Here is a 23,757-nt window from a genome sequence, read left to right as displayed (position 1 = left end):
ACCTTATTGTGCATTTTTATAATGCTCTTTATGGTATGTTTAGAATGGTTTGATAATGGTCAATTTGTGGTATATTTTGGTAAGTAATTGAACTAAGTTATAATGATTGAAAAAAGGTAATGTTGAATTATGTTAGCATGTTATGTTTTGGTATATTTGTGGTGCCTTTGGATGACATATTGGTTAGGTAAATTAGGATGCTTGAAATGGTATGTTTATGCAAGTTTGAATGGTCTTTGAACCCTTGAATGTGTGCACAAATTGTTTAAATAGTTATGCATGAAATGATTTTGAAATGGTTTGATTTTAGGTAAAATTTAGGTTCACACGGCCTGGGACACAGGCTGTCACACGGCCGTGTGTCATTTGAGAATTTCTTAGGGTTCAAATTAGTGAGTTACACAGCTTAGCACACGGTCTGACACACAGGCGTGTGGGGCAACTTAGAGAGTTACATGGCTATGTGGGCCTATTCAGTGAGTTACACGAGTGAGGACTCGAGCTAGGATACGGCCATGTGTCCCTTGTTCAAAAGTTACAAGGCCTGGGGCTATGTCACACGACCTGGCACATGGTCATGTGACCCTTGTTTCTAATTTTTGTTACTTTTTCCTAAACTTTTTGTTTTGCTTCAATATAGTCTCGAACTGCTTAAAAGATATTTTTAGGACCTCAATGGCTCAATTTAGGGACAAAATGTATGTGATTGAATGGTTTATGATATATTTAAATTATTGAATGTTATGATGTTTAAATATTTTTGATGTATGGTAATACTCTGTAACCCTAAAAAGACGACGGAGACGAGTTAGGGGTGTTACATACAAGGACTTTTTACAAACAACTATGGCAAGCAAAAGTGCCAAATAAAATGAAAATTACTACTTGATGATTTGTACAGAACTATTTGTCGAAACTTTTTTCGGAAATCGACTTTTTATTTTAAAAAACGAAAATGAAGTCGCCACCGATCCTTTTTATTAGGTATGATCAAATCACCTTGAAAGTTAATCATTTCAATAAAAATTTTATTAAAACGGTAATTTTCGATTTACAAAATCCAATAAGTGGGTTCGAGAGTCGGTTACATATGAGGAAGGATTAGCACCGTCATAACGCCCAAATTTGGTACCTAGTTGATTACTTGATGTCTTAGTGTCGTAAATTGAAAATTTAAAGAGAATTTAAAATATGATCCCTCTTTGCATGATGTTATTCGATTAAAATATAGCTATCTAAATTAAATTTTGTGAAAATGGCTTTATTTTGAGTTAATCGAAAAGAAAAGATCATGCCCAGCAAGTTAGGGCACGATATCTCGAATTTCCGAAAGCAAGAATGCTCGTCGTTTGATTATTACCTAAATCCTATGCATCTTGAATTTTAAAAAGGATATTCGATTATTTAGGTTCAAAGAGAAAATTGAACCCCGTAAGTTAGGGCACAACTTCTCGAATCCCTAAATCTCAGTTTTAATTATTTCCTATGCGTCGGGTAAAAACTAATATAACATTGAAAGTGATATGAAATTAATTTATTTGGGCATAGTATGAAAGTGGATGAATATATTTAAACATGATACATGGTATGGTGATAGCAAAATAAAATACAATAACCATGTGGGTAAAAAAAATGAAATGATGATATTAGAAGAATAAATAAAAATAAAAAAATATCATGCTAGTAAATAATAATAATGCAACTATAATAGTAATAAGAACATCAATTCATAATAATAATAGCAATAGTCATGTTATAGTTACTACCATAATACCAATATAAATAATAATAAAAATAATAACAAGGATAAAAATAAAAATGCATGGTAAAAAAGAAATATAAATAACATAAATTTCAAGTGCTAAAATAAATGAAATAGTAAGTAAAGAGGCGAAATAAAATAAACGGGGGACTGAACTGAAAGTGCAATAAAATTTAAAGTATAAATTAAAAAAAAAACAAAAGCAGAACATAAAAGATCAAATTAAAATAAAATAGACAAATACAGGGACTCAAAGTGAAATTATCCCAGCCCTATGTCATTTCCTTAGCTCAACAGTGGGTCAAAGGACCGATTTGCAAGGAAATTAAAATTATGGGATAAAAATTTAAAAAAATAAAAGGAATAGGACAAAATTAAAAAGGGACAAAAAATCGAAAAGACCAAAAAAGAAATTAGACTCTCCCCTTGAAAACACGCGGATCTTGGATAGATCTGAATCAGGTCATCAGGTTGGTCCTTAAAACGACGTCGTTTTGGGCTTTTGAAGCCAAGCACAAAGCGACACCGTTTTGGGGGGTTATATAAGTAAAAAAGGATTGTTAAAAAATTCATTTGCATCAGTTTTTTTTTTTAAAAAACCACTCCCTCTCTCTTTTTTTTCTTTGAGGTCTCTCCCTATTCGACCTTGGAGCCGGCGAGTCTCCACCGTGGCCACCGATCATCGGCAACGGAGACCGTCGCCTCCAGTGGCTGGAGTTTAAAAAAAATCCCATTTTGAACCCTTTTTCGTGTAGAACACGGATCTGGGGTCGAAATCCCTAAAAATCCGATTAAACTCAACAAAATAAACCAAAAACTCTTCTGTTTCATTCCCTTTTGACGAAACCTTGAATGAATCCCAAGGAACTCGAAGGCCCTTTCAACGCCAGAGGAGGCCACTTACGACAACGACGAAGCAAAGTAAAACGAAAGTTTAAATTTTTATTTCTTTTCTTTGTAGAAATTAAAAAAAAAATACATTTTCTCTTTTTTGGTTCTTTCCCTTTTTTTTTTCTATTTCAACCTCTGAATCGAAAGTTACAAAGTATTCGGGCTTTATAGCCGAATATTACAAATATTTTTGTTTTTTTACTTTTTGTTTTCTATTTCTCTATTTCCTCTATTCCTGCTTCTGCTCTCTGTGTCTTGTCCTTTTTTTTACAAGTGGCATGGTGGTGGTGGCAAAAGGGCCAAAGTCAACGATAATGGGGAGACACGCCCCTTACCATTTTGGTGCAATGGTGGCAGAGAAGGTGTCAGGCCTCAGATGATATGCCTGCTGATATGGCGTGGGGAGCGGTGGTTGGAGACTTTAGGGGAGCTAGGGTTTCCTATTAGTTTAAGATAGTGGGCCATTGGGCTTTTATATTTGTAAATGGACTTTCATATTAATGGACTTTTTATTTATTTTTCATTTATTTGTTTATTTTTTATTGGGCCGAATAAAATTAGATCTCTACACTATTTACCTACTAAATCTAATTTGCATATTAAAAGGCTAGTTAGTGATGCAGTCTGTTTGTAATGTGGAGAGGTGGTAGAGACTAGTTCTCATGCTTGTCGAGACTGTCCCTATGCCATACAAGTGTGGAAGCAACTGGATATCAATTGGAATCCAAGTCAGACAAGAGAGTCGTTACTTCAATGGCTTAAACATCTATTTACCAAGAATACCCAACAATAGGTACTTATTATTATTGCAATTTGGGCATTATGGCTATCGAGAAATAAACTGTTGCATGAAGGCAAAAGACATTCAACGAGTGAGTTATGTACCTTTTTTATGGGGTATATTAGAGAATTGGAAGCATTGGAGGCCACTCAACCGAGAACTGTGACTACTGAAACAGAGATGTGACAACCTCCGATCCATGGTTCAAACTGAACTTCGATGAGATTTTTACAAAGATCTGGAGGCATCAAGTTCAGGCATAATTATTAGAAACAACAATCGCTTGATAATGGGTGTGGTATGTAATTGGAACAGGAATAGATCGTCTGTGGAGGCGGCGGAAGCCGTGGCAGCAGTACAGGCCGTTCGATTCGCCTCAAGAGATGGGTTTTCGGAAAGTTGAGGTTGAAGGAGACTCACTGGTAATTATTTCAAAGCTTAGAATGCCATGCATAGGCAGATCATAGGTTAGTAATTACATTTGGGAAGCTAAATAGGTTTTAATGGGTTTTAAGAGCTTTAAATTTCAACATATTAAAAGGGAAGGTAATCGGGTGGCTCACTTACTGCGAATGAGGGCTTCATTCAAAAGCGTGATGTTCGGTTGGCGAAGGAAGGAGCTTCGGCGATACAAGGGGCTGTGGTGGCTGAAGAACCGGATTCGTGCAGAACCACCTAACGGACCTGGAGGTACTGGTAAGAGTGCTAGAAAAAGAAGACGATTCAAATTGGAGCTTATGACTGAAACTACGGTGAGAAATGAAGGGTTTGTCTGGTATGCGTGGGAGTTGTGAGCGAAGAAGACAATTCTTTCTTGTTTTTGTGATACGCTCCGGAATTTTAAGTAGAAGAAATGTGAGAGAGAAGGGAAAAGGCAGAGAAGTTGAGAAAAAGAGAGAGACACAGAGAAGAAGAAGAACTCTGAATTTTCATTCAGTAAAAATGCATAACCGTTTTCCTCCATCGATCGTGCTTTTAAAACGAAAAATAACAAGAAGCTGACGTGGTCATTTTATGTTATACAAAACTCCCCGTTTAACTAATATGCTACGCACCGTTTTATCAGTTTATTCTTAAGACTAAAACGTACCGTTTAATTTTAAACTCAACTAATTTCTATTTAATTTTCTCGTCCACAACATTTTGCTTGTGGAAAAAGCAATAAAAGCACGCCATATCTTTTATTTAAAAAAATCACTCAAATTTTAAATAAATCTTCCATAAATATATTTATTACATATTTTTTCCATCTGAGTTATTGAATTTAAGGATTTAGGGTTAGCTCTCTTTTAGCTTTTAGTCACCTGCTCACAGCCACCAGTTTCACTTTTATACCTTCATTTGTTGTTCTTTTCTTTTTCCTGAAATTTGACATATTTTTTACTAGTGTGATAGGATTATAATTCAGTTCAATGGCTTTGTTAAGTTTAGTTGATTTGTATCCAGTCTAAATGATAATTAGAGATAAAAGTAGGTTATTTGTATTCAATTCTGTAACTATTGGATATGTTTTCTTTTTTTACAAAGAATGTGTTTAGATATACATTTTTAGTAGTTATATGGATTTTCATAATTTCAAAAAATGATTTTAAAACCTATTTTAGAACAAAAATTATATATTTTTCTACTTTTCTCAGATTTTTTTTGAATTTTTATTTTATTTTAGAATTTCTCCTTGAATTTTATAGTTTTATAAAAAAATTTAAATAATGCTTATTATGCTTTCTAATTTGAGGTTGCCTATTGGATTATTTTAATTAAAATATTGAGAGAACATACTTTCTTAAATATAAAGGAAAGTTAAAAAAAATTAAATGTGATAATGCTAGATACAGCTGCCATAGCAATTATTGGTTAATGCTTGAGTAAAATATGAAGTTACAATTAACATAGTAGCAACTGAAAATGAGAATGAAGACATTTCGAACATCATGATATTTTATCAATTTTTGTGGAAAAGATCCTTATTATTCTATGAGTTACGACTCCTGTATACAACACTGTAAAAGAGTTAGCATCCATCACACTCCCTATTGAAATATCTTATTGAGGGAGCGTATAGTGATGTTCCTAATGAGCGAGAGTTCTCTTTTTGCATGTTGAATGTTGTTAGTTGTTCTATCTATCATGATGCCTCACACTTTTATTACTTTGTTTTATTATAAATGAAATTTCAACTTATGAGGATGTTTCTCCAGTTGAAACTATCCTGAGTCTATTTTAGACTTCTGCCCAAAAAAGGGAGAGAATAAGTTGAGTTTGAAGGGAAGCTGGAACTTGATGGTGTTGGTATTGCTAGTTTACTTCTTGTTGTTTTTTTTTTTTTTGCACTGGATCTCTGGATCTTTGGTTTACTAAATTTGCTTTCTATGATGCATGATGTTGGATGACATTAATCATTGCCGGTAATATTTACGGAGTTAACATTTATTTCAAGTTTCTTACTGACCTTACTTGAGAAAGTTTGCTACAAGGTTTTTGGTAAAAAAAAAAATGTCAGAGAGAGAAATTATTAGTGCCAATTATAAGTGGCAACTACAATTCTACTTGCAACTTGAGGAAAAACTAGCATGGCATTATAACTTGCCTTATTCGTTAGTATATTTGACTAACATATCTTAATTATTTACTTATATTTTTTTTTAAGATTTTAAGGAACAAATCTCGAGATTATAATTGGAAAAGAGATTGAATCAAGCAATGATAGTTTTTCAAGAGCTTGCCTTATTTAAAAATACACTGATTTTGAAGAAGTCAATGTAACACCCCTTACTTGATCCGATAGCATATCCAAACGAGAGATATTACATTTAAGCACATATTTCAATCATTTTAGAACCTCAAACATACTCAAAGACCTAGGTGAATATTTAGGTATGTGAGACCGAGAGGAGAGCCTATCGAGAACCAATTTGGTTGTTCCAAGTTAGTTCAGTGAGGTCAAGAGAAAAACCAGATTAAATTGTCTAATTTGGTAAAATGGTGACCGGGAGGTAAAATTGGACCAATTAGAAATTTAAACTTTTTAGATCCCTAAACCAAACACTAATCAACAACATAGAAGTCAACCAACTACTTGTGTCCATTGAATTGTTAGTTGTGCAATTTTTACTATTTTGCAATTTAGTCCTTCTTAGCGTTAGATAGTTAATTAGTGTAATTATTGTTTGAATATGATTTGTCGTAATATGATCTTAGCGAGCAGTTAGTTAGATTTCCAATTTGTATACTTGTTCCACATTTATCACTGTATCCAAACTCTTTTAGTTCAATCCTTGGAATACTTGAAGTGTTCCACTGTAACATTTAAAAATATTATAACTTACCTATCACACTTGTAATATACCACTAGATTATTAATAATCATATAAATTTATACATCATTAATATATCATATGTGAATTTATACATTATGTTATACAAATAATATAGAGCATGCCACATATCTAACTCATCTAACCCAAGAGCACGTCAAACATCTATTTGACCCGATATCCCATCCAGCTTGTCCAGCATGTGTGCTCACCACTCATGAGGTATAGTCTAGCTAGTCAGGGTCTTGCTCGCCACTAGCTCGTCCATATCCTTATGGTTTTGCTTGCCCTCTGCTCATCCTTATCTTTTGGAGAGTATTTGAGGACACTTAAAACTCCTAGAGGATAACATGTCACCACACATGGCTCCTAATTACTCCTAGCGCGTCACATCAGTAAACTATGCCTTATATATATACGAAGATAAACCACCCTAAAAAGGATAGAGAAACAAACACTCAACACATTACATCATATATGAATCCTTTCATAAATAATTGTAATTTTTTCCTCTTTTCTCACTTTTTCATACTTGGAGATTACTTTTTATTCTTCCAAAAAAATGCCATTGTTAGAAAGAAAAAAAAAACAGTGATGGATTGGTTTTCCTTCTTCTTTGAAATTATGAAATAAAATTATTATATTTTTTACTTATTATTTTTTAACAAATAATTTATATATTTTTTAATTATTTGTAGAGGAGGAAGGAACCCATTCACTACACCAAAATAGGGTTTTAGCGCGTTTTTAGTGGCGTTTGAAAAGAAAACGCCACAAAAATCGAATAGATCGAGTATTAGCGGCGTTTCTGGAAAAGCGCCGCTAAAGATCGAGAATTAGCGACGTTTTTAGGGAAGCGCCGCTAAAGATTGACCTATAGCGGCGCTTTTTTAAAAACGCCGCTAAAAGATTCAAGAGAACGACAAGCTTCAGTGGCATTAGCGGCGCTACCAAAAAAACGCCGCAATAGATCCAACATTAGCGGCGTTTTTAAGAAAGCGCCGCTAAAAGATTAAACGGAACGACACCGTTTATTTTCAGCTTCAGTAGCATTAGCGGAGCTTCCTCAGAAAACGCCGCAATAGTTTGGGTTTTAGCGGCGCTTTTTGAAAAACGCCGCTATAGATCTAAACTATTTTAAGGTTAATGGATAATGAGTTTAAGGGTTGGGGTTTAGGCTTAATGGTTAATGTTTCGGAGATTGTAGTTAAGGATTTAGGGTTTAGATTAATTATTACTTTTTAATTTATATATGAAATTAAATAATCTCTTATATAATTGTAAAAGAGATAATATATTAAAATTGTAACAAATTATTTATTGAAAAATAAATAAATAAAAGTAATGATTGATATGGATATATAGGTAACTATCTATTTTGGATAGGACCAAATTATAACAAATTAAATAAGTTCTTATTTTTATTTTGAATTTGATTTTATTTTGATCATATCTAAAAGCGACTTTATAAACAATAAAATTAACTACACCATTCACTTAGCTATGGGAAAGTTAATTTCATTTTAGTTACTTAACTATGAAAAGTTACACTTTGATAAATAAACTATTTGATTAGAAGTTTTTATTTAATTAAGTTACGAAGCTGTTAAAATCAATGTTATATGGCTTTCTCTAAACCCTAACCCTTTAAATCAATAACCTTTTAAATCTCAAACCCTAAATCTACGGTCGTAAATCATAAACTTTAAACCTTAAACCTTAAATATTAAACCTTGGACCCTAAACCATAAAACCCTAAACTATAAATAGTACTAAACCCTTAAACCCTTAAATATAGATTCCTAAATCATAAAAATGTAAATTAACCTAAATCACTTGACCTTAAATTATAAAACGTCTTAAAACTATAAACCCTAAATCTTAAACCATAAACCCTAAATCCAAAACCATAAAACCTTAAACTATAGACAGTACTAAACCCTTAAATACTACTTAAATACTAAATCCTAAACCTGTAAGAATAAATTTCATATGGATATACATTGATATATATATATTAATGTGAAAGAACGACAAAAACATATAAAAATGGAAACCACATTTCAATCTCTATTCTCTAAATTTTCAAATTTTATATTATTTAGTCTAAATTTTCAAATTTTCAAATTTTTAATATCATTTAGTCTTTCTAATTTATTTGCATATATAGACTAAATGATATTAAAAATTAAAGTATATGCAAATAAATGAAATTTAAATATATTAGAAAGACCAAATTAAAATTTAACCATGTATTAAATAGTAAATAATAATAATAATAATAATAATAATAATAATAATAATAATAATAATAATAGTAATAATAATAAAAGAAAAAAAGGATTTATATTGCATACTTAATGGCGTTTTAGAACAAAAGCGCCGCAAACATGTAGTAATACTTTAAACTATGTCGTTTTGAAGCTTTGTTATTAGTGGCGCTTCTAAAAAGCATACAAAACATTTATTAAGAGAATGTAAAGCGGCATCGTTTGCATCTTTCTTATTAGTGGCGCTTCTATAAGCGCATAAAAGATGTGATTTACGGCGTTTTTGCTAAAAGCATACAAACATCCGTTTGTATAATGCAAAAGCAGCGTCGTTTGTTACCAAGTTATTAGTGGCGCTTTGGAAAAAGCATACAAAACATGTAAAGAGATTTCAAAGCGTCAACTTTTATAGCCTTTTATTAGTGGCGCTTTTATAAGCATACAAAAGATGTGAAATGCTGCGTTTTAGCTAGAAATGCCACAAAAATCTATTAATAGAGTGCAGAAACTATGTCGTTTTATAGCCTTTCTAATAGTGGCGCTTTTAAAAAACGCCACAAATGTTTTTCACCAGATTGAAAACGTTGTCATTTTTTTGAACCCCATTTGCCCTTTACTTTCCCCAGTTCAGTTTACCCGATTACTTCCTTCTTCATCTGTTTCAGAAATCCCTAAAATTTCCCATTACTCCCTAACCCTAATTTTAGAAATCCCTATAATTTCCCTCAAATAGTTATACAGAAATCGTTTTCCCCGAAGTCCTTTTGATTTGCTCAACTATTAGTATTTATCCTATAACCCCAAATCAAAATTTTTTATTTTGAACCCTAACTGGTCTTCTTGTTCCCCAACCTAAACTAGATCTCATTCCCCCATTTACCCAATTTCTTCTCTCATTTTACCTAATTGAGTCTGCGTCTGCGTCTGCCTCTTCTCAACACTGCTGCAGCTGGAATTTCGAGTCCTATTCTATAGGTATTGTGTTCATGTTGTTCATATACAACAGTTACTGGTTGCCCATTGATGCCACATTGTTTATATATATTTAATATATTACTAATTCATGTTTTAATCATTTCATTGATGCCACATTGTTTATTATGAGTGTTGACATGTATTTAAATTATATGCAGGATAAATGACATGAGAGCTGAAGTTGTGTTAATTACGCTTGTTGATTAAACTTGGTATTCTAGAAGCTTTCATGAGAAATTTCACTTTTGGGCTTTGACTGCTTGATTTGCCTTGCCTTATCTCTTGCTTTGCTGTTGTTGCTGATTTATTTTGAAAATAACAATCGAGCAAGCAGAAAATTTGTTTTTCCAATAATATTTGAATATGGTTTGAAGTACACATCCATATCGTGTCACCTGTTTAAAATTCTTAAATTGGCTGAATCGAACTACTTAATATGTTGGTTGAGAAAATGTAATCTTTGTTGGCTGTTGTATTTCATCTTCATAGTTTGATTCCATTTTGTTTTTAAAAGTAGCTTGACCAAACCAAATTATGTTTACTAGTTTATCATTTTCTATTCGTTGACTTGGGCTATAATCATTTTCATTTATTATTCCTCGTATTATTTTTTTCATCTCCACAAATTCTTTATATGGAATGCTTTGTTTATTACCCTTTTAAAGTGAATAATTGATAATTGCTCATGATAGTTTATGCATGCATCGATTATAATTTTAACATACGTTTTTAGGAAAATATGGAGCTTTGGAAAGATGGTTATCGGGGTGATGTTATCGGGAGTACACAGCAGATGTTCTTGTCCTTTGAATTTGTATGTTTCTTGTTGTCTAATCTTTTCTGTTCTTTTTTTCTTACTTTTTTCCACCTTAGAAAGGGTTATCAAATCCTAAAATCATAACTGTTGGGAGGGTTATCAAATCTTAAAATCATCACACACTAATTATGTCAATTATCTTAGTGTAATTTCATTTGCATATGTTTCAAGGACTAGTCTAGGGACTAGGGAGTATTCATTTTCTTGGTAATTTGATACTAGCCTGCTAGATGTAAGCATCAAAACCATGTGTTGTCTTAAAAAAAATCAAAATCATGTAATCCAACCAAAAATCCATTTCATTATAGCAGTTAATTAGATTGTTTTTGGTTTAAAAACAATTACATTTTGAATTACATTTTATTGGTTCAAAATCATGTAATTGTATTGAAAAAAGGTAAAATTACCAACAGTCCATATATTATATCTAGGATTACATTTTGGAAACAAATTAACAAACCGATCCCTACATATTAGATCAAATAAGTCTTTCGCTAAAATTAAGTGAATTAAATTTTTTTCTTCAATAAAAGGATCAAAATGCAATTTGAAGTATAAAGTAAGGAACCCATCCTTATTTTCTTCTAGTTTTTCTTCCAATTGCTTATGAATATATGTATATAAGTTACCATATTAAGCAAATACATATAATTTGAATTTCCATTTTAGTCTATAAATTTTCAAGTTTATTACTGTTCATTTTTTTAATGTAAAAACTGAAATTTCTATTCTTGTTTATCCTCGGATTATTTTTTAATTTCATGGCCGTTCATTGTTTGCAGGTGTAATTTAATTTGCTGGAATTGACTCTACCATCCAATTTACAATTTGTAAGAGGTATGCATATTTAATTTGCTAAATCTTTATTTGATGTCTCTCCATTGAAATCTGCCATGTATTCCGTTAGCTAAGTGAATTTTTGCTCAACTTGCAACCTTTTAATTTTTGCTAAATAACCTTGTATGAAGCACCTAGCAATCTCAGGTCATTCAATTTTTGTTCAATAATTTTTTCCTCAAAATTAATGTCTAATATCGGGACTATTATACACTTTTACCAAAAAAAACCATTGTTTTTCGCCAACCTGTGGATACATGATCCAAAACTTTTAATTTCACACATTTCTGGGTGAAATTTGCAACAAATTTAGCTCCAAATATATTGAGACCAAGTGCCACATCATATCTACATGAAAAAATAAGAATAAAAACATCAAATATAATTTACATTATAATTAAAAATAATTTTCTAATATTTAATATTTATTACCATGTAGCTTGCTTGTCCATTAAAATTACAACAATAGTTGACCTTCTCTCAACCTTTTTTAAATATTTTAATGATTCAAAGTATATAAATTTGGAAACACGACGAGTTGCCTTATATCGAGTTGTAAGATATAATGGATCCTCCTAGGTGTAACAACGCCACGTATGATGAATCTTAAAAATTCAAAAGACTTGAAAAAAGTTCTATCGAGCTCATTTACTATTGAATATTTATATAACCTTAATTTATTTCCAATTTACTTAGAAAAATTAAACTATGATTCTTTTTGATATTATTATATTCAAATTACTATTTTTTATATTAATAATGTTTGATTTTAATATTTAATATTTTTAAAGGTATTTCTATAAAAAAAAGATTTCAAAAAACTTCTATGGAGCTTATAAATAATTCTATCGACCTTACAAAAGATTTAAAATTTTAAATGTCTTTAAAAGTTATAACTAATTTTATCAAAATAGTATTAATATTGATCCTACTTAAATAAATTACATAACTTACATAACTCATATAACTTACATAATTTACATAACAACATACATAACTCACATAACTTACATAATTTACATAACTCACATAACGTACATAACAACTTACATAACTTAACTAATACATGTAGTTTAATCTAATAATTTCCTTAAAAGCATATAGTTTAAAGTTCAAATTTCATAACTTACATAATCTACATAACTTACATAAAACATAAAAATATATCATATCAAGACTTACATAAACAACTTATCTATGTAACTTATTGCCAACTTTAGACTTCAACAACTACGAAATGGATAGGACTTGGATGAATTTCTCAAGGGCAAGCAACGAGTATCAAAATGGAGTGCAATCTTTTTTAGATTTTGCATTTCACAATTCAAGCCAAGAGAATATGATTCTTTGCCCGTGTAAGAAGTGTGGCAATATCTATTGGCATTATCGTGAAGTTGTCTCTGAACATCTAATTGTTGATGGCTTCATTCGGGGTATAAAAATGGATTTTCCATGGAGAGTGTACACCTAGTGGAGCCTCTTGACGATTAATCCGGGTTATCCTTATAGTGGTTACCGTCGGTATGTTAGAAGATGACTTAGAAGGTATGATGCGGGATGCATTTAATATGCGAGTGAAGGTTTCAATCATTTCCACCAAACTATGTTGCATCCGATGATTATAATATCGGTGGGAATACTTTTATAGAAACGAGAAAAAGTGTACCGGATGAACAACCGAATGAAGAAGCGGCGAAGTTCTACACGTTACTTGGTGAAATGAATGAAGAAATTTATAAGGGATCAAAATTTTCGAAAATGTCATTTTGTATGCGCCTTTTCCACTTAAAATGTTTGGGAGGGTGGACCGAAAACTCTTTGACAATGCTATTAGAGCTTTTGAGAGAAATGTTCCCGTTTGCAAAAATCCCTCAATCATGTAAAGAAATGAAGAAAGTGATAAAAGATTTGGGCCTTGGGTACAACAAAATTCATAGTTGCCCAAATGATTGCATGTTGTATTGGGGTGATAGGAGAAATCAACATTCTTGTCATGTTTGCGATAAATCTCGTTAGATGAATAGAGATGCAGAAGATGTTAATGAAGATGAATATGGGCCACAGTTAATAAGGAAGCCGAACAAGATTTTGCGATATTTCCCGCTAATCCCAAGGCTTCAAAGGCTATTCATGTCGTCAAAGACAGCCGAGTTTATGACGTGGCATCATGATCAACGAACGGATGATGGATTATTAAGGCATCCTGCAGATTCTTTAGTATGGAAATCATTTGACAATAAATTTCCAAGCTTTGCAAGTGATCCTCGGAGTGTAAGGCTTGGGTTAGCATCTGACGGATTTAATCCTTTTAAAATCATGAGCACCTCGTACAGTACTTAGCCTGTGGTCCTTGTTTCTTATAATTTGCCTCCATGGCTCCGCATGAAGCAATCTTCTTTGATTTATCTATGATTATCCCCAGAGAGAAAGGTCCCGAAAATGATATTGACATATATCTGCAGCCACTTATTGAAGAGTTAAAACAATTATGGGCGGGTGTTGAGACGTATGATGTATTGAGAAAGGAGAACTTTTACCTACGTCTGCTTTCTTTGTGGACAATTAATGATTTCCGGCATATCTGAATTTATCTGGTTGGAGTACCGGAGGACGTTATGCTTGTCCTTGTTGTCTTTGCTCAAGCGTGTTCACAGTGGTTATATAATGGGAAGAAGTTACGCTATATGGGGCATCGTCGGTGGTTAGATGAAAATCATAGCTATAGATTTGAGAGGGCTTTATTTGTGATCTTGAATAGTTGAAAAAGCTCTGAAGCGGACCATTGGATCTGAAATCTTATTCATGTTAAAAGATATGGATTTCAGTTACGGGAAGCTGAATCAATCATTTAACAGGCAAACAAATAGACGATCGAGGGATGAATCAGAGAGGAGGATGACCCTAATGAGGCAGACTTGTGGAAGAAAGAAGTATTTTTTTTTAGTTGCCTTATTGGGAGCATCACATATTACGCCACAATCTTGATGTGATGCATATTGAGAAGAATGTCTGTGAGAACATCATCTAGACAATTTTGAACGTCGATGGTAAATTAAAAGATAACCTTCAGAGTTGACTTGATTTAGTTAGCATGGGAATTAGGCGTGATCTTCATCCCCAAGTACGCCCTAATGGAAAATATTGGTTGCCGCCTACAATTTTTGGAATGTCAAAGGAAGAGAAAGAAATGTTCTGCACGGTGTTGAAGGATATAAAGGTTCTGGATGCATATGCATCAAATATATCTCGATGTATAGGTCTTAAAGATCGAAGACTATATTCATTAAAATCACATGACTATCACATCTTGATGCAAGATCTACTTCCAGTTGCTTTACGGTGCTGTATGTCAAAGAAGGTAACGTCCTGTATAATTGAACTGTCCAATATAATGAAAGCAATTTTTCACAAAGTTCTGAATGTTGAAGAACTTGAAAAAGTACAAGATTGATCCGCTTTGACATTATGCAATTTGGAGAAGATCTTTCCACCTTCCTTCTTCACAATTATGGTGCACCTTGTCATTCATCTCCCTCGTGAAGCAATAATTGGTGGGCCGGTTTTCTATCGTTGGATGTATCCAATTGAAAGGTGCTAATTTATTTCAAAGGCATTCACCTTTATACCTATAGTTACCAGTTTTGATAATGTTGTATATGGTGTTTAGGTTCCTAAGCAAATTGAAGTCTTATTGCCGTAACAAGCGTTATCCGAAAGGATCAATTGCTGAAGACACTTGGCAGAAGAGTGTATGACATTCTGTTCTAGATATTTAGAAGATGTTAAAACAAGATTGAATAGACCAAGTAGAAATGCCGGACTCAATGATCCTAGCTTGGTCGAAACTTATTTTTTTCAAAGTTATGGAGAACCAATCGGAAAAGTTGAAATTATAGAATTAAATGACCGATCTTGGATACAAGCACATAGATATGTTCTTTTCCACCACAATGCACTTGAACAATTACGCAAGTAAGTTCTAGAATATGATAAATATTCATCTTTTTTTGATTTGTTTATTTTTTAACGAATTAAACATGTTTTTAACATAGTGAGTACAAACAAGTCTTAAGATCTCGTTCACGCTCACGAAGATTACAACATCGCGAGATTAATAGGTTATTCGCAGAATCTTTTCATGAATGGTTAAGCCAAACGGTATGCAACTCAACATTTTATTGACAATTGACAAATAATAATGTTTTCTCATAACATTTACAATTACTCAATTTACTTTTGATTCAATAGGTTTGGAGTGGGAATGTCGTTAATGCGAAGTTAAATGGCTTTCCCAAGGTCGAATCGAGTAGTAAAAGATATAGTGGCTTCATCATGAATGGATTGATTTCATACCAAATATCGCGAGAGATTGAGGAGAACTCAAAATTGTGGAGTAGTTGTTAATTCTTTAATTACAAGTTACGCTAGTGCTAGGGATAGTAATCCTGTTGAGGGAAATGTGGAGTATTACGGACTTCTAACCGATATTATTGAGTTGGATTACTATGGAAAATGGAAAGTTGTCTTATTTCGATGTGATTGGGTGATGCTAATCTTGCTCATGAAATTAAAATGATTAGTTTGGTTTTACAATGGTTAATTTCTCTTGATTAATTCACTTTGGAGAACATTTGATAGATGAGTTTGTATGTATTTTCTTCTCAAGTTAAACAAGTTTTTACTCGAAAGATCCAATTGATGAGGGTTGGTACGTTGTACTCAAAACACCCTAGAGACTTGTTTGACATGGGGAATGGAAGTAGAGATGACATCGTTGAAAGATCGAAACTTTGCCTTTTCGAACAAAACTTAAATGAAAATATCCTAGTACTAGTACACAATTTCAATGGGTTCGTCGGGATGTGGACGAAGATATTTACGATTTATGATGTAGTAAGATTTTATGATTTTTTTTATATGTAATGTTATAATTTTAACATTGGTCATGTTATATAATTTAACTATTTTATATTTACTATTGTTGTTATTTCTTACTAAAATTTTAACTATTTTATGTGTTGCGGGAAAAATGCCTAGAAGAAGATTAAGAGATCTTAGTATTTTCGAGAATACTACAAATTCGGAAGAAGTAAGTACTAACAATGACAGGTTGTTGGATCTTCAAGCGTCTTAGGAGACACTTGGCGAGTCGTGGATTTTCAAAGTAATGTTAAGTTTATTTTACAAATTGAATTAAATTTTATTCTGATTTATTTTTAAATTTCAATATAGTAATAATATATTATTTTTCAGCTGAAAATGGTAGGACGTGCAGAGGTCGAGGACGTACGCTCCTAACAGATTTATATAACTTAAATTCTGTCGAGCGTGTCAAAGTAATTAGAAACAACCATGGTCAGCCTGTTGGACAAGAAGCTCAACTTTGAACAGGCTATTTGGGCATTATAGCACGAAATGCCAATATGTTGCCCATTAATTACGAATCATGGCATAACATGCCTGATAGCAATTAAAATCAAGCTCTCTCTAATATTAAGGTAACGAAACGTTAATGTAATTTATAATACTTTGGTTTAAGTTTCATTTATATTTAATTCCTAAACTTGTGTTTTTTAGGAGAGGTTTGCTTTAGAGGTCTCTGATGCCTATATCAAGAAGGCATTGGGTAAAAAATGGAGAAACCATAAAAGCGGTTTGAAAAAGAATATTTTAAAAACCCATAAGCCTCGAAGAAAATTGCAAAATGTCCCACCGGAATCTTTGAGTACCAATGGGAAGATCGGCTCGATTTTGGAATTGAAGAAAGGAGAGGTATTATGTACTTGCAAACTCTTATAAATTTTTCGACTTATAGTATTTACTATATACGTAATAATAATTTCATTATGTAGGACCGTGAGCAAGTTGGAACAAGCGTGAGCAAAAACAAAAATTTACGCTGCAGCGAGAATTAGAAGTTTTGCTTGTGTAGCTCGAAGCATGCAGTACTATAGATTTATTAATTCTATCAAGTATTAATAACTTTTACTATTAAATAATATTTTTACTACTATATTGTAGGAAGCCTCATCTGGTCAAAAGTTAGACGCCTTGACTTTTTGACATTACGCATGAGAAAAAAGATGGAACTCCGATTACATCGAGGCTTGAAATTATGGTATATTTACTTAATAAAATTTGATTTCATTATAAATATTTATAATATTTAATTATAATGTTTTAATTAAATCGTTTTATTAGTTTAATTTAAATAATGTTATGTTGTATTCCTTTTATTGTATATTTCGTTTCTAACTCTTTGGTGATTTATTAGGAGAAACTAAAAGATAAGAAGGCGAGTATGAAGCGATTGCTTGATCGATAGTTCTGTTAATTTTGAGGATATTGATAATGAATTATTAATGAAGTTTTGGGTCTGAAAGGTATGGTCGGGTTAGATTTCAAGCATCTGGTGTTAACTTGACCCAATATTTTGGATCCACCTCGCACCAATACATGCCTTAGGAGTCAAAGTCAAGTGAAGTTCAGAGGCTAAAAGATCGAGATAGTTCAGATACAAGCTACCACAGATGAGCAAATTTCTCAACTTAGAGCGAGGCGGCAGGCTGGGAGGCGGAGGCAAGCGAGGAGGCGGAGCGAGCAGAAAATACAATGAACTCCAGCTCTGACTTGGTCTATGATGACTATGTTCCATCAATTTCAAAATCCGCCATCTTAGACATTTGTTTTCTTGTAACTTTTAATATTATTGTAAGAATATTTTAAATATTCATTTACAATTTATATAATATATTTTTCGTATAATTTTGTATTATTTAAATTTGAGGGTTTTGGTTGGATTTCATGGTATATTTGCTGTTTTTGGTTGAATTTCTTGCAGGAGGGTTGGATATAGGTGCAAAAATACATATTGCAAAACTGGACAAATTAGCGGCGTTTTTTATAAAAGCGCTGCTAAAGGTCCCTGTCTTTAGCGGCCTTTTTATAAAAAGCGCCGCTAAAGGTCCTGGTCTTTAGCAGCGTTTTTTAAACAGCGCCGCTAAAAGACCATGACTTTTAGCGGCGCTTTTTTAAGAAACGCTGCTAAAAGTTTATTTTCATGTGGTGATTTAATCTAAAAGCTTATAAAACTTTAACCAATTTTGCAAACAAATTTTAACATAAATAATTTATATTTGGTGCACTAAACATAAATAGTTTCACATATTATCGCTGAATTAAATAATGATATATCTTAAATTTTACCAACATTATAAAAACCAGAAATTAATTAATCATACACTAAAGTTTTCAACAGGACAAACAAAGACCAGAAAATTTATTAATCTAGCAATCAAAATCAACTGCTGCATTATTCGGCAATTGTAGCACATAATTAAATAGCAAGAACTGTTTTAGTGCTAATTATCAACAACTGAAGCAAAGTAAAGGATTGAAGCCATTGCCACAATCAACAAAATCATATCTAATAGTAAGGTGGCCTTGATCATGACCTACTCCATCAGTGTCCAATCGGTTAAAAACTCCCACATCCAAATCTAACCCTCCATTGCTGCATCTGTCCACAATCCTCACTATTTCTTGAGCTCCAGTCCTTGTGTGTTTCTTACTCTCAAGTAACTCCCACAATCAGCCGGGAAAGAAGGACCAACGGGGCCACAAAAGGCAGTCCAACCGTACTTACTCCTCCAAGAATATGGCTTGTTAGCATCCCATGTAGAGCAATAGGACTCCCTTCCATCAAACCCCATCCATTTTGCTTTGGATTGTAGAAATGGTAAGTAGACCTCACAGTCACTCCTTTTCCTGTAGGGGGAGGAGGGCCACTTCTGCAATTGCTCTGACAATTTTTTGCCGGTGAACAGTAATATCGGTGTTCCCACACCATCCATATTGGCTGCAACATAAGTTATTAGGGCATAAGGCTCCACCAGCTTGCCGACCACATTGCTCGGCCATTGTTGCTCCCACTAAGCTAACCAAAAACACAAACAACATCACAAACTTAGCTGTAGGAACTTAGAAAACAAATTAAGAATTTTCTGCAGATGCTTGTGCTTTAAGCCACAATATCTTGCTGAACAAACAAAGGAATCGAGCTCAAGCAAATAAGAACAGAAATCTTAAATAAGAACCAAAAACAAGAAGTGAATTTTCTGAATGATTCATAGATTATATTTCTTAAAACATCACATTACATATATCAAGTATACAACTTGACTGAAAATCAAAAAAGTTATCTAAACACACCTAACTCCACTATCAAGGTCTTATAAAACCTTGTTTGCACACTTGGTTAAACTGATTTATCACATCCATCAGCACCAAATTACAACAAATACATCACTAACTTAGTTCAAATGTACCCAAGTAACAAAATGTTAACTAATCAACAAAACAGCTGCATGTTCTTCAGCTGCAATCCGCATGGCTCGAGTTGAATGGCTGCATGAAAGCCATCTTTTAACATTAGCTTTATCCATTTCTTTTCTTCTTCTTCCGAAGGGGTGGATTTAGTATACTATGATGTCTATAATTTGTAAAGGTTTTATACTAAGATATGTTCATGTTATTATGACTAAAATGACGTTAGAACTTAGATTAGCTGACTTCATATTATATTTATGTATATATATTAAGATAACATCATAAGAGTTAGGAGTTAAGGGTTTGAATCAGTATAAGAAGTGAAAAAAAGCTAGAGAGTTTTAAGGAGCTTTTGTTTTCCTTTTTAGTTATCAATTTATTTCATTATTTCAATCTAACTAAAACTGGCATATTTTTTTTTAGGCTTGTTTTCCAAACGGTTAATTTGTGCTTAGACTTGGAAATAAATCTTTGTTCACAATCCTTAAAGATTAAAAATAGAAAAAAAAAAGTTATCTATATCTATGTTCATATTTACTTCTATAAAATCTTTATGATTGAATCTGATATTCAGAACTAATTTGACACCCAATACATTAAAACTTATTAATAAAATTCCTGATTCACCTAACACAAAACAAGCATAAGACCACCCACACCCCACATCATCTCCCATTCATTTTCTGAATAAATCTAGCTACTTCTTTTAAAGCTGATAAGTCATGCCAACTTTAAGCATCCGCTCGTGAGGAATATCAAACACCTTCTCTCTTTTCCTTACATTTCTCTTCAAGAAATTATATGCATGATCAATCACCATCCTCTTCATTATATTGGCTTCTTTCTTTGCAATCACCTCGCTTTCACCAATCATGTGAACTATACCAGCCTCTTCCCATTCTTTCTGCACTTGTTCTATTTCTTGTTGCATGATCTCTTCTTCCAATTGCTTCGCATTCGCAACATCATTGTTCCTTTCAATGATTTCCCCTTCCGATTCTGTGCCCTTTTCAGTATTGTTTCCAATGGTAGATAGCATTTGATTTTGCAGCAATATTTCTTCTTGGATGAATTCTTTCAGTTTTGTCACTAATGTTTCCTCAAAGGCCACTTCCCGCACATCTTTGTATCCGTATCGAACAACACATCGAAAGGTAAAAAGCTCTCTCGGTTCGACTCTTCGGAAAAAGTGCCTTTCTTCCGGTGGAACTTTGTTAATGTGTAGTGATTTCATGGAAACAAAGACAATGATGGAATGCAATGCTGGTACATTTGAGACATAATGCTCGAATGTGGGTGGGATACCATGAACCAGCTCTGAATAGAACATGGCAAGTCCTGGAATTCTAGACATGTTTTTGTTGGCAGATATCTCCTTTAATCTTGCAGGGGAAATCTTATGGTCAAGCTCGTAATGGTACTTTCTTCGATACACATCATTCCAAACATACATTATAATCATTAAAACTGCTGATAATGCCAGCGGCAAGTACCCTCCGGAGGTAAATTTATAGAGAACTGAACTCAGATAAAGTAGTTCCACGAATCCAATGGTAAGAATGTATAAGATTATTAAAAATATGTTAGTTTTCCATATCATGATCATGACCAGAACCAGCAAGGATGATGTAAGAGTCATTACAAACACTACAGCAGTTCCTGTAATAACATTGAAAAGGAATAATGGAAATTCATTAGCATTGTAAACTGAGAAGAGACTAAAGCATAAAATGCAGAGATGTTGAAATGATTACCATATGCATTGCCAATCTTTACTGTGGATTTGAAACCCGCAGTGACACCGATACAAGCCAACATCAAAATGTAATTGATTGCTGGTATATAAACTTGTCCTTCATGATTTGCAGATGTATAGACAACTTTGACAGGAGGGAAACAACCTAGAGAGAGTGATTGATGGACTATTGAGAATGTCCCCGAGATCATTGCTTGACTTGCTATAGCTGCAGCCAATATGGACACTATAAACATTGGCCAATACAATGGACCTGCACATTCATAAATAATTATCATAAGAAGCCACTTATACATGATTAACACTACTAGAAAAGGAACCATGGACATTTATTCACGACCTGGAACTGATTTATAAAACGCATCAGAAACCTCATCTCGATACTGGCGAAGATAAGAGGATTGTCAAGTATATGCCAATATTAAAGCAGGGTTGACCATGGAGCACATACTGACTTGAATGGCTCGAACCGAGAAATGACCAAGATCAGCAAATAGGGCTTCGGCTCCTGTTGTGCAAAGAACAACTCCACCAAGAGAAATCCATGCATCTTTTTTGTTCCTGATGAAGTACTCAACAATGTACATTGGATTGATGGCTTTAAGAACTGTTGTATCGTGTTTTATGATGTTGTAGAAACCGATTACACCAATGAGTACAAACCAAACACAAAGAACGGGAGTAAAGGTGTAACTCACTCTGTGAGTTCCAAATCTTTGAATCATGAAGAGGAAGATCAATATTACTACTGATATCCCAGCAATCATATCTGTGTACAACACTAAATCTTGTTTAAGCCACATAGATAAGTCAATAAGGAATGATAACAAACATATATATATATACCGTCTGTGAGGGCAGATGTTACTTCCTTGACACCAGCCACGGCAGAAAAAGCTACAATACACCAAGTCATATACTTTTTTTTCTATTTTTTTGAATTACCATGAAACATTAATAAATTAATAACAAGAGAAAGTAATTAGAGAATTACCAGAGATGGAAGGAGTGAAGATACTGTCGCCAATGACCATAGAAGTACCAAGCATGGTGACAAGCAATAAGAAAATTTTGGCGAACTGGCTCTTTTCTAAGCTAGACTTTAGTACCGAAGCTAGTTTCAATCGCTTGCTTGGCAATTCCAGTTTGTAGTTGGATACTTCACGGTCTTCAGCTTGTTGACTAGGGATCAAACTCACTCTTGCATAGCGACATATCAATGAGTAGAGTGCAAACGTTCCTCCTGATTTTGATTTTGATAAAATATATCAAAAAACATAAAATTATACATTCTGGCATCAAATTTTCATTTTTGGTCGGATTTTATTAATTATTGTGACTTTACAAAGTAAACCTAATTGAAAATCCTATCATAGGTTTGACGTACCTTCACCATTATCCTTGGCTCGTAAGACAACGAAAACATACTTAACCAGAGGAAGAAAGGTAAGGGTATAAAAGACCAAAGAAAGAGCCCCCAATATATCATCTCTATGCTTTATTCCATTACTGAAGATGCTGGGGTAAACGTAGAGTGGCGATGTTCCAAGATCCCCATAAACGATGCCTATACTCTGAAATGCCAGATTCAACACCACCCACCAGTTCGAATCCTTCAGTCCAATACATAACACTTATATTTAGTACGTATAAATGGTAGTTTTCGAAATAAAATTGTAAACATGTAGAGAAGGTAGAGGATGGAGCAGGACCTTGGAGTGGGAACCATGGTTGGCTGGGGCCTTGACGAAGACAAGATCCATGGAACCATATGGTTTATGCAATATTGGACGAATGTTTCGTTTGAGTTGGTCATCGGACATTGGAATGTCGACTCGTATATCCTCTTCTTCGGCAGTAGCGTTGGACATTGCTTCAAAGCACTGTGATCAAAGCAATGTGATTAAAGACTTGTTTAGAAAACGAGGAGGTTAGATTAGGGTCAGTGCGTATAATTTATAGTAGGAGAAAACACACCACATGGCTGAAACACGCTTTGTAAATTCTCAAAATTTTTCTTTTCCAA

At 33.2% G+C, this 23,757-nt stretch overlaps 1 long non-coding RNA gene and 2 pseudogenes across 1 annotated transcript; all 3 read right to left on the bottom strand.

Annotated features, from left to right (window-relative positions):
* Positions 1 to 3,422: 3,422 nt before the first annotated feature.
* On the bottom strand, positions 3,423 to 4,410 carry LOC128284306 (uncharacterized). The gene is made up of 2 exons (XR_008274698.1): positions 4,002 to 4,410; positions 3,423 to 3,871 (listed from the first exon to the last, which is right to left on the bottom strand). It is a non-coding gene; the product is annotated as an uncharacterized LOC128284306 (long non-coding RNA).
* Positions 4,411 to 19,015: 14,605 nt separating this feature from the next.
* Positions 19,016 to 19,567, bottom strand: LOC108471376 (pro-hevein-like; annotated as a pseudogene).
* Positions 19,568 to 20,681: 1,114 nt separating this feature from the next.
* LOC108471375 (potassium transporter 5-like) lies at positions 20,682 to 23,602 on the bottom strand (annotated as a pseudogene).
* Between the last annotated feature and the right edge of the window lie 155 nt (positions 23,603 to 23,757).

This window comes from Gossypium arboreum, chromosome 11 (genome assembly GCF_025698485.1).
Source record: "Gossypium arboreum isolate Shixiya-1 chromosome 11, ASM2569848v2, whole genome shotgun sequence".
Taxonomy (NCBI): domain Eukaryota; kingdom Viridiplantae; phylum Streptophyta; class Magnoliopsida; order Malvales; family Malvaceae; genus Gossypium; species Gossypium arboreum.
The sequence above is the reverse complement of the archived record's forward strand: the minus strand, read 5'-3'. Positions and strand labels throughout refer to the sequence as shown.